Below are 7,592 nucleotides of genomic sequence, written 5' to 3'. Positions count from 1 at the left end.
TATTATACTTATTCTATTGATTAAAATGAATTAGTCTTTTAATGAGTTGAAATATCACACAATATAGCTATATAGACAAATTAATAGTAAAGGCATATTGTATTTCCGTATATACAGACATATAGTATAAGTTATACGCGTATAAAAAGATATATAGTAATATAATTAGTACTTAAGCAGTTAAGCGTAATATCGGTATAGAAATTAGTAAACTTTAACGGAATATGCAAAATACATATTAGTTAAGTAACTTAAGACTTATACAACAATTTTAACACTCGCGGTATTTATAATTTGTATGGATAAAACTTCAAATAACATAAGCATTATACTTTGAATTTTGACCGCAGTGTAAATTATAATACATCTACCATATACATATAATATACTCATTATATTGTATATAATACAAATAAGTATAAGTTTACTATAAACGACGGCCGATGGTGACTTCCATAAAACTTTTAAACCTATACTACTTAATATCGATAATAAAGACACTTGATATTTATTATATATATATGTATTTCATTTTACAGTGCCGCATCGTTGGGTTCCTTGAGATCTCATTGCAGTGCAGTTGTTATTGTCCCCAGTAGCAAAATATGAACACATCATTATCGTCTTGCTGAAATCTATTAGAGGTACTCGAAACATGCTTTGCAATAACAGATAATTTTATCCACACGAAAACTGGAATTGTTTAAATGACTATAATATGACATGCAATGGATCGAAGTATACTTGTATACAACTTAACTGGTTAATTTATCAAGTAAATGTTATAAATACAGTTATATATGGATGTTTTCAATAGAAAATCATACTAATATGTTCAATCATTATATAATTGAGTCATGTCATTCCATTTATGTTATTTTTACCTATTTATGACATATATATTTAATATATTATACAATATAATATTATACTTAGTAAATTATGTACTAATTAAAATTATAAACAGATTAAGAGTTAAGTAATTTTTTTTATTGTTAACAAGTCATAATATTACGTAATATAATATACCTACGTAATATTTACTATTATTAGTATGCAACATATATGGTGTGTAATAAGCTTCAATAGTCAATACACTAAGCACTGCAGAAAATATCACCAACATGCACTAACAAAGATTTTAAAATCACAACTACGATAATATAATACATTTTTTAATACTTAAATGTGGTTATTCTTGAGACTGAAATTCTTTCACCTAACTTCAAGTTGATCAAACATACCTACTTATACAACATCATGGTTGGTGCATCTTTATTATGATACGTGGGTTTATAGTAATTTACAATATTACAACAAAATAAACCAAAAAACCCTCTAAGTCATACAACGATCCAATACAATATTATTAAAATTTATAACTCGATTGAAATAACAGATTCACATTTTTTTAGTATTTATTATAATATTTATATAGGTATACCTAGTACCTACCAAGTTTTTTCTCACATTCAAACGCACAGGCGTGTGAAATTAGGTTTTATGCCAGTACATTTGTTGTTTTATAAATATGTATATATGTATATATGTATGTTTATAGTTTATAATATATTGTCAACGTAATAATGCACTCGACTGAAGGTAAAATGCATATAACAACAATGACTTTTTTTCATAATCATTATAATATAGGCGTGGTACCCACGTAAAGACAAAAAACAGAACTATATATACTCATATATGTATATATTGTATTTTATTTATAGATAGCTAGAAATTGCAATATCAGTTTTGAATTTATTTTTTATGCTTAAAGCAAATTTTTGTATAGTTTAAAAGACGCCCCAACTTTGAGTTTTAGTAGAAAATTTAGTTTAATATAAATAGATATATTTAAGTTTAACACCAAAGTATGATGATAGGTACAATTTATCTGTATACTTATAAAATATACTAAGGAAAACAAATACAAACGTTTGTTAAAAAGTTAATATTGCATTATCAAAATAAATATTCGGTCATTATGATAGTATTGTAACGTCTTCAATCAGAATCCTTTTTAATCGTATTAATAAATATAAATTATCACCTATCCACCGACTTATATGGCATGCTGGGACCAGTTCTCCAATCACCGGACATATTCGTATTCCTCCAAGAAACAGGATTGGACAAACTTATCTAACTTTCTGTATACATATCATTATAATTATTCATATAATTTAGACATGTATTATTATTTAAGCTTCTCTTATTATGTAATACCTTTTAGAAAAAAAAATGTATCTTATCCCAATGGCCATGTTGCCGAGGGTTATTCTTTTCTTTAATAAAAAAAAAAATATATATATATAAATTATAAATTGATATATACATCATATTACAATGACCAGTTCTGCAATACGACTGCTGCAATGTATACTCAACATCATTTTCTATACAGTAGAATTTTTTTTTTTCATAGCAATTATTAAACTAATTAAAACAATTATTTCATGTTTATATAATGTAGTATTACTATATGCATATATTCATGCAAATATTATCTGTTATACTATATTAGAATTAAGTTAAACATTAGTTTAATATTACTGCTTATAAATATTGGAATAGCTAAAAATTTAACTTTAAAACTATAGTAAAACAATTTAATAATTTACATAACAATTTTCATAATGTCATATAAATAGTAATATGACTATGAAACTAAAAGCTAACTCATTATTCAGGTAATTAAAATTATACCTATATTATGTTCCGCAGTATCCGCATGCAAGAAAAGACAGCGTATAGGTACTATACTGAAATAGTAATATGTAACGTATATATTATAAGCATGTAAAGCTTAGAGTAATTTTGAAACAAAATGTTCATTTTAGCAACGTTAAACAATTTTATTCTTTGCATTATATTATAATGCATTAAATCTTTATGAAATATTTTAAATCAAAGCAATATTACTATAAAAACTAAACGGATAAATTCGCTTTCTTCATCCGTTATTTATTTAAAACTTGATACATCTATTGGTGTAAATTATAATATAATGTATACCTCTATACATATGTGCCCATTAAAATAGGTTTTAAAAAAATAATTAGTTTTTAAGGCGTATTATAACGTGTTAAGGCGCTAAGTGGTATGGGATGGTTTCATTTCTCATGTTACCAAAATATACGACTATATATATTATGTAGGTACCTATAGCTGCTGCAATGCCCCTTAATGGACCAATAGACCACTGTTTTTAAGTAAGTCCATCATCCATCTATACACGGATCTGATACCTATATAGTTCACGAATATAATATCCGTTTAATTTAAACGATTAGATATTACTATTGATTTTCAGCGTTCTGTTGCATATAGTAGATATATATACATAGAAATTATAATTTTAGAATGATATTCAAACCAATATAAATATATATCATTATTTATATTATTATATTTGGGCATATTAATGTACCTACGTCTTAATATAATAGAATTAAATATCATTTTTACAAGAGGATGATCTCTTTTATTTTTAGTGATGATCAGGGGGATTTAGTATATATTTTCATGAGTGCAAAAGAGCTAGGGTGTCATTTCAGAACATTCATTTTTTTGAAAAACTATTTTTTTATCGTTATAATGTTTAAATATTTTACTTTTTTGAATGATTTATAAGTTCTATGAACCCCAGCTCTTTCTCAGTGAACACAAGATGTGATGCATTATAAAATAATAATAAAACATCCATGAATACCTAATGGATAATTAATAATCCATATATTTTATAAGTTAGTATAGAAAATCAACTTTTTTTTGTAAATTGTAATAAAATGCAATACATATGATAAATATTAAATTTAAATAATAATGACAATATTTGGATTTAATACTATATAGGTTTATTGTGTAGTACACAATAGAATATTCATCCTCCTTGAACTTTTATAATAAGCATATATAACTATTAATTATATATCTATAATATAACATTTATATTTATAAATCTATATATTATATATAGGTACATTAAAAGATAAATACATAGGTATACATTATAATTCAAATGATATAACATCATACTTTAATATATTTATGTATTTATTACTTAATGATAAATATAAAAAAAAAGCAAATTAAGAATTAAGAAATAAAAATAAATTATACACTTACTTTATAACTATAATATAGCTAGATTAATTAAAAAGTTTATAAGAAATCTTTTTAGGTTTTCACATTTCATTTACTCACACTTTATAATATAAAAAAAATATCTATTCAAATTTATAATTTAAAACAATGCGTTATTTTAATGATATAAAATATATGTTTAATTGTTCCTACAGCTTACAGGAGCTGCAGTTATATAAATTTAAAAATTATAATTAAATAATTTTTCTTATTTTGTATAATATTATTTATTCGTGATACACGTGTACAGCTAATAAATGAATTATTTAAGAAGACCCTGCAATTGTTTTAAAGAAATTGAAATATGTACAGTTACATATAGATGAGTATTAAGTATGTATAATCTATATCATATACACATTATATCTGCTTATAATACTAATTAATCAACTGGTTATGTGCATGAAGATTTTTATCTATTATCTTCAAGATAAAATACATACAATTACGTTTGCTTGGAACAATTAAATAGTATGTGGTTTTCTCCACTGAAAAAAATATAAATACGTAAATAAATATATATACCTATGCATATAAATATATAGGTATATATTTTTAAAAAATTAGGAAAATGACATCTTTCTTGTCCTTGAGAATTTGCCGTTCTAGTTTTTAGATTTGAAGGTTTTTCTTCTTTGAGTGGAATAATAATAATTATAACTAGGAATGATATATCATACAAAAACAAGAAACACGTGGAATTTAAACATAATTTAAACGCGTGTGATTTCTTCCATAACCTTATCCTGCAGAGCTCATTACTCGTATTGTATCTTTTCCAAAATACATCATAATATTTATGTGTATATATATATATTTGTGCTTTTACAATATTTTGAGACTTGAGAGCAATTATTCTTTACATCTATTGATACATGATGTAGGTATATCGTGTACCCTATTACCTATTTTGACAATAAAGCTATAATCTATAAGTATATATGTAGGTACTAGTTACTTTAGGATTTAAATAAGTGTATTGTATAAAGTTTCCGCACGTGAATCCCTCTACACATTATATGAAGTAAATCAGCACTAATAAACGTGCAACAGTGAATTATACGTTATACCTTTACAAAAATAGTGCAAAACTTACAATATAAAATGAACAAAATTTAATGACATGTCAATACATACTATATACATATTTATATTTACGTACCTACCTATATTGCTATGTATCTAATATAAACTACAATAATTTGAAAACTCATTAAATATATGATATATATCATAGATTAAAAACATTAAACTTATATTTTAATCTGTATATGAATATATGTATACCAAATGTTGTCATGGATTTAAATGGATATATAGTGTATAATTATACTGTTCCATGATAAATTAAATTCTAATTACATATTTGTGCAGGCGGCGTGTATCCCTCACTATATAATAATTATTAATGTACTATCGAAAGTATTATAAGTCATTATAAGTATAGTTTTGCAGAAAAATGACTGAACATACATATTAGGTTTGTCGGATTCCATAAATCTAAGAATGAATATAATATCTTAATTGTTAAAGACGGTTTTTTACCACACAATGATCTTTCAAGACATGTTTTAATTAAAATCCCCTCAAAAGTAATACACGTCATGTAAAATATTTTCATATAAATAATATCAATCACTGTTGCCAAGCCGTTTATAAAAGTAATCTTCTCTTAGTATAGGTAGGTACCTACATGTTCATTTATTATGTTTTAAGCACATTATTAACACTTTAGTTATAATAAAATACTGAGCATAAAGACAAAATATAAAATACTTGAGTATAATATATCAATGAGTTTGATTTTAGCAAATAATAATAAATAAATAATAAAGGAATATAGGTACCATTTATTATATTTGTTTAAATAATTATGCGTATATTATATCTATCTATTATTTCTTTTATATGAATATTTATTGTTATATTAAGAAAAATTATAAAATAATTTTTCAAATAGATTGTCATTAGATATTATACGCTGTTAAATATATTGATGATAAAAATTCATTGCAAATAAGAGATAATATGTACTTAATTAATTATTTTTGATTTTATTTTATTTTTTTGAATACTTATAAGTATACTATACTTAATATTTCTTGCAAAAACTTATTTATGTATATTACACAAAATTCTATGAACAGGTTAAGTAAAAATATGTATAACATTTATTACTATATTATCATTATTATTTATAAATAAATATATAGGTACGTTAGTGTACGAAATAAGAACCAATAATAGGTATAACTAATTTTAAAATTTTCACGATTTCTGTAAAAGAAAATTATTAAAGGATGGATTAAGTTATTGAATATATACCTGTATTTATATAATATATATATATACAGGTACTATACCTACGTATATATGTATATATATAATAATTCTTTTGTAAAAAATGCGTCTATGCTCTAAAACTCCAATAAAATATGTTTTTTATTTTTATTTTTATAGGTAATAATATACAAAATTTCAGATTGAATAATTATATTTAATTTATATTGTATAGATATACCTATATAGTCAACTGACGTTCAAATAATAATGCGCACGATTTAATGTTGAACAAAAATTGAAAAAAATATATTTTATGTTATACTTACATATAATGGAATAGGTAAAAAAAAAACCCTAAACCTCGAAAACCCAGACGATAGGTCGAGATAGTTTAATATATACGTAGGTATATATTTAAAGTAGTATGCATACTTGAAACACGCGCGTATGTTATTGGAGCTCGGAAAATAGTTTATGCATTCCGAAAAAAAGATAAAATGTATAAAAAAATATTTATTTTCGAGCGCTACCAAACACGTGCACATATGGGAACGCTTCGCTATTTACGACAAATGGACACACAATATAGGACGTTCCGAAAAAATGCAGACCGTTCGGTTGCAATAGGTAGGTATAAGTGCATAATAATATTTTAAAGGCGTTTACCGCGCGCAGTAACATATATAACCCCATACGAACGCGACGACTGAAGCACAATTATACCTACGACGTGTCCTTCGTAAAAAATTAACAAATGCACATATATTATTATTGTACGCGATACGTGCGCATTATTATTGCGGTCGCGGTATGTGCAGACAAAACCGCAAAAGCCTAAACTCCTCCAAAATCGTTTACACTCGCACCTATATCATTATATACATAGACTGCAGATGGACGCAGACGTCCAGTACGTAACACATATTTATATGTGCACATCCTACACAATTATTACAACATGTGCCTAGGTATATTTCGCGTGAATCGCTGCGGTTCGGAAAAGCCGACCAGCGTCAAAAAAATATTGCTATCGTCGTACGCGTGTAACGAAAAAATACGTGTGCAACACGCGCATAATATAATATACACGCGTGGGTACGCGGACGAATGGCGTCGGCGGCTGCGACAGCGGGTGGGCGGGTGAGGGTCGAGAGGCGTCCGGT

This window comes from Melanaphis sacchari, unplaced genomic scaffold (assembly GCF_002803265.2).
Source record: "Melanaphis sacchari strain LSU unplaced genomic scaffold, SCAv2.0 Contig32_pilon_pilon, whole genome shotgun sequence".
NCBI classification, from domain to species: Eukaryota; Metazoa; Arthropoda; class Insecta; order Hemiptera; family Aphididae; genus Melanaphis; species Melanaphis sacchari.
This window is presented reverse-complemented; position numbering follows the sequence as displayed.